The sequence below is a fragment of the Arvicanthis niloticus genome, chromosome 7, assembly GCF_011762505.2.
Source record: "Arvicanthis niloticus isolate mArvNil1 chromosome 7, mArvNil1.pat.X, whole genome shotgun sequence".
NCBI classification, from domain to species: Eukaryota; Metazoa; Chordata; class Mammalia; order Rodentia; family Muridae; genus Arvicanthis; species Arvicanthis niloticus.
The window spans coordinates 76,237,851-76,249,341 of record NC_047664.1 but is presented as its reverse complement, the minus strand read 5'-3'; the positions used below and the strand labels follow the sequence as shown (position 1 = coordinate 76,249,341).

Here is an 11,491-nt window from a genome sequence, read left to right as displayed (position 1 = left end):
TCTGGGATCTCATGATGGGAACTCATCTGGGGATTCCATCAATGTTTGATTCAAATTTTATATTTCAAATATTTGCAAACACGAAAAAAATCCCAAGGCTTTTCAGACTTATACATGTGCATATATCCTGATGTGTACTGGGTCACACTTAATACACTGTAGACAAGCAATACATTGTATGAGAGATTCAATTTGTACAGACATGGAGATGTAGCACTTGGCATGTCTGTGAATGCACTGGGACGTCTGTGGGAGACATGCTGTTGGTTAAAAGGCTTTGAACTGGTCTTCATAAACTAAATGACAAAGATCAACAACTGTCATTAACTTACACACAGGGGCATCTACACAAGCATCAGACAGGGCTTAGCTGCTAGTGAGAACTTGTGGTCAAGATACAGTTGTCAGGCCTGCAGAGGGAGAGCATTCCCACTTACTGAATGTTTACTATGCACTGGAAACAATCCTAACTAAATATTGGCTATTTACTTATTTAATAATGTTGTCACACTCATGGTGCTTTTAAGAGGATTACAAGAAACAGCACATGAATTACCCAGTATAGCACTTGGCACCCAGGAAGCATTCGGTCTGTAGTTGTCAATTCTTACATATATTTCTGTGAGGGGTACTATTTACTTACATTATATTATCTTTATGTCACTTAAAAAAAAACTTTACTATGATATGTTTTTACTTTAATTTCCATTCCATCCTAGGGGATCATAGGGGATCATCCATAATCAAAAATATCCAGAGGGTTCATTAGCATTTTAAAGAGCCTCCCTCACAATTCAAACTCCCGTCTTCATGTCTGATAAACACCAGAGTTATCCCAGTTAGTGTCATGGGTGTAGAAATGCCAACTCATTGGAGAAAGAACAGCATTTGAAAGGTGATAAGTTGACTGCAACTGTTGACCTGGAACATGTGGCAAATAAAAACCTAGTCAAGCCATAGCTTACATCCTTCAAATGACAACCATACTTGGGATTCTAGTTCCTCCTGGATGTAAGACATTAATAGAAGATTATGTCACCCACCTAAGAAGATAACTGCCTGAATTCTGCTGCCAAATTGTGGCTGCATCTGCCTGAAGTGGGACTTCCATGGAAGCTGTTTGCAAAGTATTGACAAAGGTAGACAGATGGCATTCCACCCATCTTCCATCAGATAAGCCCGGATGACACTTTAATAATTTCTTGTAGAGCTTGGTCATTGCAATATATGGCCATGATGACATAGAATCCTTTGGAGATTGTCACTGTCTAACTAAAAGAACTTAGTAATTTTCAAGATTTCAAAAGAATGACATTGAGGTACAACAATGTTGCTAACATTGCTTTGGACCAAATTGCTAACAAATTAGTGGGGCTGTGTGGCTCAATATCAACTATTCTGCTGACTCTCAGAATATTTTGGGGGGGAATAACCCACATGTGATGATCATATCACTGCATGGATCATGTGAGCAGTGCTGTGAGCTCTGGGTTCTTCTTGTTTGACTTCTGCATTATGATAAGGCAGCATGTGGTGGTTAGATATTGTTAATGATTCAAACAAAGTGCCATGGTGATCTCCCCAGATTCTGAGTTTGTCCAATTGAACAATGTCCAGAGATACTGAAGAGAATGGAAACACGGGGCTGTTGGCAGTTGGCAATCTAAATGAACTAAAAATGTGATTTGCATTCTGAGGCTAATACTAGATGATATAGATCAGTCATAGCTTTAGATAATAATTTTTATCATCAATAAACCCTCATTGTTCTTGTGATTAATTTTATTAATGAGCTATTATATAAAAATGTCTATTAGTACAATAATTTTAAACTTATGTATTGATGCACAGCATACATTTTTATTTAACAAGAAGGATCTGTCACTTAAAACATTTTGAAAAACATGGAGCTGGATCATTCTGGAAAAAGGAAAAGCAGTGTGTGCTCTGGTTCCCAGCTTCTGTGGTCATATCAGCGGTGTGAGCTTGATAAATTATTTAACACTTATGAGCTTTGATTTAATAACATGCCAAATGGATAGTACTATAAAATCAGAGACCTCCCTGTATGCATTAAATACGCCCACATCTGTGAAGTATCTAGCACAATGTCCCCCATGCTTCAACAAACAGGAGGCTCAGTTGTTAGTACTCTTATTGATATCATCACTAATATTCAGGCCCATGCTCTGCCTTCAGGAAAAGTGCTCCCTCTGCTCCTGAACTGTGCTCACAAAGATTCCTTGGATGCTTCCAGTGACAGGGAAATCACTACTTCCTACCCCGTTGAGTCTATATATCTATTACGAGTTACTTTCATGTTACTGTAACCACAAAGACAGAATTTATTGTGGCTCATAGTGTTGGAAATATCAATCCTTCATAGTTCAAAAGGCATCCTTATGGGAAAGCAAGGAGGCAACTTCTCACATCTTGGCAGAACAGGAATCAGAGAGGGTGAGACAGATCTAGAAGGAGATGCCACCCCAGTAACCCACTTCTGCCAGCTAGTCCTGAAGGTTCCATACCTCCAAAAGTGGTACCACTGACTGGGAACCAAATATTTAAACATTCAAGTCTATGGGGTGGATATTTTTCATTTAAGCAACAGTATTGTGTCCTCATACACTCCTGGCTTCATAACGCCAATGGATCTAGTTCAACTTCCAAAGTTCCTGGAGTCTTAATGCTCCCCAAACTGAAAATCAGGTTCAAAGTTTCTTCTAATATCAAAGGCAGCTTGGCTTGTGAGCCTCTGTAAAATAGAAAAGGAAGTTATATATTTCAAATATACAATGGCACAGCGTAAGCATTCACATTCTAAGATGGGTGGAGGGATGGGGCACAGCAATGAAAAGACTGTACTTAATCCCAGCAGAGCAAAGAACAAACCTTGCAGCTGCATATTTAGCATCCAGGGCTTGCACGGCAACCCTTTGAGCTCCAATGGACTTGGTTAGCCTCATTCCTATGGCCCTGCTCTCTACAGGACAGATGGGCTCTCTCTTGGGCTTATTCTATTCAGTGTGTGCAGCTCTGTTTGGGAGACATCTCACATCCTTGACATCTCCAACATTTTAAGGTTCCCAGAGATATGTAGACTTTTCCCTCTCAACTTCATACAATGGCTTTTCTGCAAGGCATCTGTTACATATTGCCTGACCTATTAACTTTTTCTCCTGGAGCTTCAGTAATGCTCAAATATCTAGGATATATATATATATATATATATATATATATATATATATATATACCAGAATCTGGTCTTCTGAACTGCCACTAGAATTGCCTATTGAAGTTAGCTTACGGAATTCTAGGGCTTTCCACACTTCTTCTGCAAACTTGTTCTGAAGACCTGTGAGCCACAGGGTCAAGTGAATCATAGCCACCACCTCAGTTCTTGGCATCAGTTTTCTGTATTAGTTACTTTCATGTTACTTAGGCCAAAATACATGTCAAAGCAACTTCAGAAAAGAAGGATTTATTGTGGCTCACAGTCTCGGAGGATGTGAACTCACCATGGTGGAGAAACAATGGTGTGTGTGTGTGTGCAAATACCTCACATCATACTGAGTCAGGAAGCAGAGAGCCCTGGGTAGAAGCAAAAATATAATTCACCTTCATAACTGGTTCCCTGTGACACACTTTTGTATAGAACATAGTCACACAGGTCTCTGTCTCTACAAACAGCACTGCGACTTGGAGTTCACATGTTCAAACACAGGAGCTTGTGGGGAGCATTTTTTCATCCAAATGACAAGGGTATCAATCCTGGAGAAGATCTGCATCTGCCCGCAGCCCAGCAGCCTATGCTTAGTTGCCCACAAAGCATATCTCTAGCTTTAAAAATGACATTGGCTTCTGCTGTCGGATCACACCAAGTAAGTTACATCGCATTTGCTTGGAACATAAACCAGTTTCCAACTCAACTAAGTTGACTGATTGTTCACTGATGAGCAGAGAACTCAGAAAATGCAGCCTCTAAGCCAGGTACTGAGTAGCTCTCTAGGAAGTCAGGAGTTTGCTTTGTCATTATAGAAACTATCTCTGGGAACCTTGAATAAATGCAAATTGTCCAGGGATAATTAACATTCCATTGACTGCTGTTGTCTGCTGGCCTGTTGTGGGCTCTGCACACACCATTCCCACCCTTCCCATTTTATAACTGAAGAACTGAGGCCCAGCAGGTGCTTTCCCTTGCAAAAAACTTTTAATGGCAAAGTGAGGTTTGCAACCCAGACTGGTGAACCCAGAGCTTGTGTTCTTATCTCAACTGTGTGAGTCACTTGAGTCTTAGTCACATTTCCTGGTAGCTAATTTCAGCCTAAAAGAGTAGATGCTATCCCTGAGTTGGTTGTTACTTTACAGATATACTGAATAATAACATTTTACTCCCTAAATTTGGCCATCTTGAAGTTTTAAATGATATTTTTTCTATTTTGAAATATGGCGAAGGAATATAAAAATGTTGCATCCTCTGAGGTTCAGAACCCAAATTTACATTTGGAATGTGACCTATAGAGAGAGAATTTTTATAATTCCTGAACAGGTACCCATGAAAGAATTTGCTAACACTATGTGTTGATTGGTTCCTTAAACATATACAGTGCTGTCTGCTGACATATCTGCCTCCCCGAACACCAGACAGACCTTTGCCTTCACACGCTAAATGGGAAAACTAAAGGTTACATACTCCAGATATCTAAAACTTTCCAATAATTCTTATTTTCAGAATGAAGCAGCAACATGTGGTGGTGTAGAGTACAGGCTCGGAAACCCGAGTCACACTTCAGTCCTGGTCTTCAAGTCTCATCTCTGGGCTTTGGTTTCCTCATGTTAAGTGCTCAAAGATATTGTCTCTTCTTCCTTTCACTGCTGAAAGATGGCAGAACTCCCGAAGCAGCGATCCAGGTCTCCTCAGATTAAATCTCGGCATATATGCAAATTAGCTTTGTTCCGTGTTGGAGGAAGGAGGAAAACACTGAGCATGGTTAATTAGTATCCGAAGAAGCTGATTAGGAATCACAGTCCAGGGGAGGCCAGATTATCAATAAAGTACATGCAAGGTACATGCAAGGCTGCTGCTTCATTAAGAGCAGTGACTATTTTCCCAAAAAATCTGGATTCACTTCCTGCATGGTGGTTCACAAACATCAGTATTTCCAGTCCAGGGAAATCTCACGCCTTCTTCAGGCTTCAGCAGACACTGCATGCAGGTAGCACGCAAACATACAATAAAAAGTAAGTTAAAGTAGTTTTCTTTAAAAGCACACAATAGAATGTCTAATAACTGGTGTTGGGGATAGCATGCAATGTGTTACCTTAGTGACATTGGTGTTGAACACCATCATCTAGGAGGGCACAACAGACCCCATTGTCCCTGCTGGAAGGAGAACCTGGTACCTTCAGAGCTGAAACTCTACTCTGAGTGGTTTGATCCTGTGCTGGTTTCTTGGTTCACAAAGAGTTCTGTCCCCGTGACTTGTTGGGAACACTGGTTACTTGGCCAGTCAGAACGCTGGGTAAAGCCTTCCAGTGAGTTTCGTAGTGATGATAGATGAGAAGGCTTAGGGACCAAGAGTGGGCTTTTCCAAACCTACAAGAACAGACTGTATGGCTGGTTTTATGCCTACCTGATAATAAATGTTTATACTTGAAGAGGCTGGTCTAGGAATGCTTTCTTTGTACCACTCCTCCCTACTAGGTGTTAGGTGGTATTTTGGAGGAGTCCGGAGATGAGGGATTCATGGCTTTTATCCACTCCATTTGCCAGAGATGACTCATGCTTACAAGAATAACCATTGACTGTAGAATGACCAAATTGGTTTAGGTCAGTTCTCAGCAACGAGCAGGCTTTGCGACCAGCTGCACACCACTTGACACGGTGTCCTCCCTCTTCTTAGAATCCCATCATTCCTGCCAGAAAATGAGATAGGTGTTCAACTATGTCATGTGTTTCTTCAACAAATATTTACTTAGTGTCTATTATGTACAAGGTACAGGCTTGGGAGTTGTCTAGCAGTGTTATATCCACCGCTACCCATTCCTGACATGTACAGCTTACTTTTCAGAGACAACAAACGAGAGAAATGACTGGTGTCTTTCTTGACCTGCTAGTCTTGCCTTAGTTTTAGAAAGCAAGATGGGAGCCATTTTGGAGAAGCTACTTTCTTATGAGCATTAGAGGGAGGGAGTTAGGGTGCTTCAGAGCCACTGTTGAGTGCACATGTGTAGAAAACAAACAAGCAAGAAACAAAGGCAGACAAAAGCAATCGAGTGGCGAATTTCATGATTCCATAGGAATGTCATGTTTGCGGTGAGCAATACTGTTGAGTGAGGACCACAGTTGCCTGTGGCTTTTGGGGTTTCTGTTTGTTTGTATTGTTGTTATTATTACTTTTGCAAAAATAAATTCTGAGAGAGAAAAAAAATTCAAATTCAGTATTCTTTCTGATACTCAGATAGGTATTACCTGCCCAACAGTCTGATGTGAGTGGTTCTTGGTGGGTTTTTTTTTTTATCTATGACTTTTCAGTTTCTGCTTTCCTTGCCTCCCTCTGCAGCCTGCCAAGCTGGTCTCCCTCTGCTTTCTGGGTAAATAAACCTTTTTTTTTCCCTCCCAGGCATAGTCTGTTTCTTCACTTCATTGTTATATGATGCTCAGCCCATCTCCCGCTTGGCTAAGATTATACCTTGGTCTTATTTTATAATCCCATCTCCTTTCCCCTCTAGTAATTACATCCACCTTCATCTAATAATAAAACCTTAAAAGTCAGGTAGGCCTTAAATGTATGCACTAAGAAAAAGGTCATTTTGGTGTTAATCAAAGAACAGTTGACGCTTGCATTAGAAAATATATGACCTAAATTTTTGAATTTAGGAAACATTAATTATGACTATGACTGTGCTCCTCACAAAAGCATTGTACAGTTAGTGGTGAAAGTATTGTATGAATAAAGCAAAGACCTAGTGAGAAGCATTGTGTCAAATGATGAACCCCTGAATCACTTAGAAAAGGAGCATTTGTGTTTATTTTACTTACAAATTGGGGAATAATACATGCATTTTTAAAAGCTTGTCACATCAATATAATATACAAAAGCAAAAATATAAACAGCATTTTTGTATGGTACAATCGTTTTGGGATCACCAGTGTCTCATGTGACAATTATCAGTTATCCTAGGTATGGATAAAACAAAACAAACAAAAAACCTTCACCAATGCTAGTTGTTGCCTTCCATAGCAAATATTGATCCAGCTGCCACATATTTGTGGGATAGGCTCTTGGAGGGAAAGAGAGCTAGCTAGAGATAAAAGAAAGGAAGGGAAAAGAAAGATATAAAAGATAGACAAGATAGACAGACACGGCTGATAGACAGACAGATGATAGACAGATGACAGACAGACAGACAGACAGACAGACAGACATAAAGAATAAGACTAGCTTTGTATTCTCAATATCATTCAGTCTAGTCACAAAGGAAAACCAAGTGCATAGAGAATATTCTCAAGGGAAAAATAGTTCTGAGAGGAGGATGTAGTTGGAACCACCAGAGAGGTGTGCATGCATAGGTACATACCTGTCCTGAAGATGGGTGATTAGCAGCCTAGGATGCTGTTCACTCGATGGTAGTGTCTAGACCACTCTAATTACCGCAGATAGCTTTTGCCTCTTGCCTCCTTGTTTGCACTCTACCTCTATTCCTTCTTTTTCAAATAATTTATGTAAAAGGTAACAGATTGCAATCGTTCAGAAATATACAACGATGCATCAGCAGATCTGGAGGTCATGTGTGTGCCACAGAAAGTGAGCATCCCTTGATGGCTGTCACTGGTGTGAGTTCCCATTATTCTTCCAGTGGTCATCATGGGCTGGTTTGGAGTTAAATCTTTTCCTCCAGAATGAAGGGGGTTTGCTGCTCCAGAGTATGCAACACACACACACACACACACACACACATTCTTTTTCATCAGTTGCTTTGTCAGCCAGTAGATTAAGCTTTAGATGAGTCAATATGTTAGAAGGAGGGGTAACTTTGAAAAAATATTTATACCAGTTCAATGGTGAGAACTAACTCCCTGTGGTTCTGACATAACACCAAACAAACCTACCACTCCTGGCTTGGTGAAGACCCTACCTAGTAGACAGTTGTCATGGACCCGTCTCCCACTACCTGCGATTTACTATAACACTCAACAATACTCAGGGTCAGTAGGCTAAACACTATAGCTACAGCTAAGCCAGACTTCCAAGTATAGGTTAAGTTGGTGTGCCTTGGCTCTTTCATTCCACACACAGCTCTTTTGTCTAGAAATTCTACATCCTTAGAGCAACTACCATGAACCAGTTCCTTGCATATTACCCATTGACAGATCCACACAGAGATTGGCACGTCTTTGTGTGTTTTTAAATTCTTATGTATTAATTTTCTGAGGGTGAGCTTTTATGTGTAGAATTCAGAGAACAACTTCTGGGAGTCAGTTCTTTCACTCCACCTCATTTCTGAGGCATGGTCTCTTGCTGTTTCTCCCTCTAAGGTGCAGAGACAAACTTCTGGGTGACTTTTGGGTCTCTCCGAGTACTCTGTTTTTGGTTTTTGTTGTTTGTTTGTTTGTTTAAATGTAGGTTCTGGGGGTAGAGCAGAGATTGTTGGTCTTTCATTGTTGGTATTTTTACTTGTTGAGCCACCTCCCCTGCCCTATGTTTTTGTATTTATACCTTCTTGTATACCTTACTTTAAAAAATTATCTTAAGTATTAGCAAAGTATGGTGGTGGCACATGCCATTGGTTGCAGAACTGGGAAGGGAGAGGTAAGTGAGTTGAAGGCCAGCCTGGTCAACATATGAAGTTATAGGCAGGTTTCACAGTGACCCTGTTTCAAAAAAAACAAAACAACAATAGAACACCACCAAGTAAATAAGCCTTATGTTGAAAATTATCCTATTTCAGTTAATTCTTTCTCTTTTTCTCATTTCTCTTTCTGTCTTTGTTTTTCTCCCAGACAGGTTTTCACATATCCTAAACTGGCTTTGAATTCCTTTAAAATTATAATCCTCTTGCCTTCAGGACTGCTGGAGTTGCAGACATGCATTGCCATGGTTGCTGTGGTCCTGGTGATTGAACTCAGAGCCTGAGCATGCTAGACAAACCTGCTAACATCTCAGAGACCTACCTGCTTCTGCCTCCGGACTGCTGGGATTAAAGGTATGCACTATCCCCGAACTACTGCTGTGTGACATTCTGATACTCAGATTTGCATCATTTCTTTATGGTCATCTGGGTCCTTCCAGAATTTACAAGTATAGTCTTTATTTTTCTGCATTTCTACTAATGTATAGTTAACGTATTATACAGAGATCTGGTGTTCAGTGTCATGACTTTGGATACTTTGGACACACATGAAAACAGCACCCTGAAGGAAGCACAGCAGATTTCAATCTTCCTAGAAGTCTCTTGGTCCTTTGTTGTCAGCCTCCTGGCTCATTCCAGCCACCGTCAGGAATTGATTTTGTCCGTTTTGAGATTTAAGAGAGCATTTATAAAGTATCCGGTCTCTTGTGCCGTGTTTCTACCTCTCGAGCATGTTTCTGAGATTTGTTCATTTAGGGGCTGGAGAGATAGCTCAGAGAGAGGTAAGGAGCGATTGCTTCTCTCACAAAGGATGTGAGTTTGGTTCCCTGCACCTACATCACATAGCTCCCAACTGCATGTAATCCGGTTCCCAGGCATCTAAAACCCTCTTCTGGTCTCCACTGGTACCCATAAAAGTATGCAGCCCCCTCCTATGTGTGCATTAAAAAATAAAATAAATCCTTTTTAAAAACGTGCACAGTGTTTTGGAAAGAGAGATTTGTTTGTGTTGACATTTGCATGTTTCTTCTTATCTAGGGGTGAACAGGGACAGCAGGGTCAAAGCCTGGCCTCGAACTCTCTACAAAGCTGAAGGGTGCTCCTCCTGCTTCTACATCTCAAATTTTGTGATTACAGGTGAGCGAGCACTACCACACCTGGCTCAGCACTGGCTTTCTTAAAACTAAATTCATATTACATTTCTTGTGACTTGCTTTTAAAAATAACGATGACAAAATATAAAACTTTCACACTTGCTTTAAAATCTGAATACCGTAGGAATATTTATAGCATCTAGGAGAACCCTCGTACCTTAGAGCCAGCACCAGGAAGAATAGTTCAGCTGCAAAGGATAGAAAGTATTGATGGGACTTTCCATTGGTATCTTCTTATAGGACTGAGAGGTCCATTGTTGGACAGGCCCTGAAGTTCCCAGGCACTGTTCCTGTGCCTCTAGGCTGTCTTCTGTATCAGCTTGAGTTAAATGCACAATTTGGTTGGAATTTGGTGCTCTCTGTGTTGCAAAAGAATATCCTCAGTGTTGCACAAAGCAACACACAAAGCAAAAGTAACCCGGCAAGGCAGTTTCTGTTTATGAAAAGGATGCGTCTCCACCAGCCAAACCAGTTGAGCAAGCACACTGATGTGGGCAGAAAGTTCAGTTGGTTTTTAAACTAAGCCAAGAGTTTCTTGTCCCATCCCATCTGTAGGAGCTTGGCCTCACAATCTGATTCGATTCCCTAATTCAGAATTAGTGCAAAGGGGAAGGGCAAGGTAGAGAGAGTCCAATCACAGGAGTGTTCAGGGACTGGGCAAACAGGCACACATACACAAAGATTTCACAAGATGGAGGAGGTATACGAACAGTTGGCCCTTGGCAGGGTAGCCTCCTTGGATAAAGAAAAACCTGTTTTTCACAATTGTCATTCTATGTTTCTTATTTCGGTGTCCGATGCAGCAGGAGTGAAAGAGGACTCTCTGAAGCATCCTTCCATCTCATCCGGTCATGCAAGATTCCGCACCCTTGCCTGAACTAACAATGGTGAACTGGGTCAATAATGATGACAGTCCTGTTTGGAAGGAAATGGAGGGGACGGATGAGAGGAACAAAGCAGGCACCCACTGTAGTGCTGTGCGGCTACAGGCTGCTGAGTCTTATGCAGTAATTGTGTGCAGCCATAGGGCTTAGGTGTCTCATGAGGTGTCTCACAGGTCTTCAGAGGTCCTCGCACTGTGCAAGGTTAGCTAACACACTGGAAAACACTTCTTTTAAATCTGTTGTCACACCACATGGGAGGAATCCCATGTCCTGGATTGTTGAAAAGAGAACATAACTGTCGAACTAGTCTTAGAAGAATCTGACAAATTTTAATTTAGAAATGTATATTAAAATGTTAGTCGAATGCTAAAAACCAATGTTTGGAACCTGGAAGCAAAGGAAAAGATAGAGCAAAAGCCACTTTAAACTGTTTTAAAATGCTGTGCTGTCCTAATCTGAAAACAAGAGAATCACTTTAAATGGCTTCTAACCAAACAGAATTGAACTTGGACAATTGAAGTCTGTATTTATACCACAACCAAGTTCTATATCCCCAAATTATTTTGAGGTGGGGCTCCTCAGAAAAAATTAATGTATGTT

General features: G+C 40.8%; 1 long non-coding RNA gene across 1 annotated transcript; it reads right to left on the bottom strand.

Annotated features, from left to right (window-relative positions):
• Nucleotides 1-1,812: 1,812 nt before the first annotated feature.
• Nucleotides 1,813-10,634, bottom strand: LOC117712464 (uncharacterized). Its single transcript, XR_004607316.2, has 3 exons — nt 10,165-10,634; nt 5,634-5,916; nt 1,813-2,755 (listed from the first exon to the last, which is right to left on the bottom strand). It is a non-coding gene; the product is annotated as an uncharacterized LOC117712464 (long non-coding RNA).
• Between the last annotated feature and the right edge of the window lie 857 nt (nt 10,635-11,491).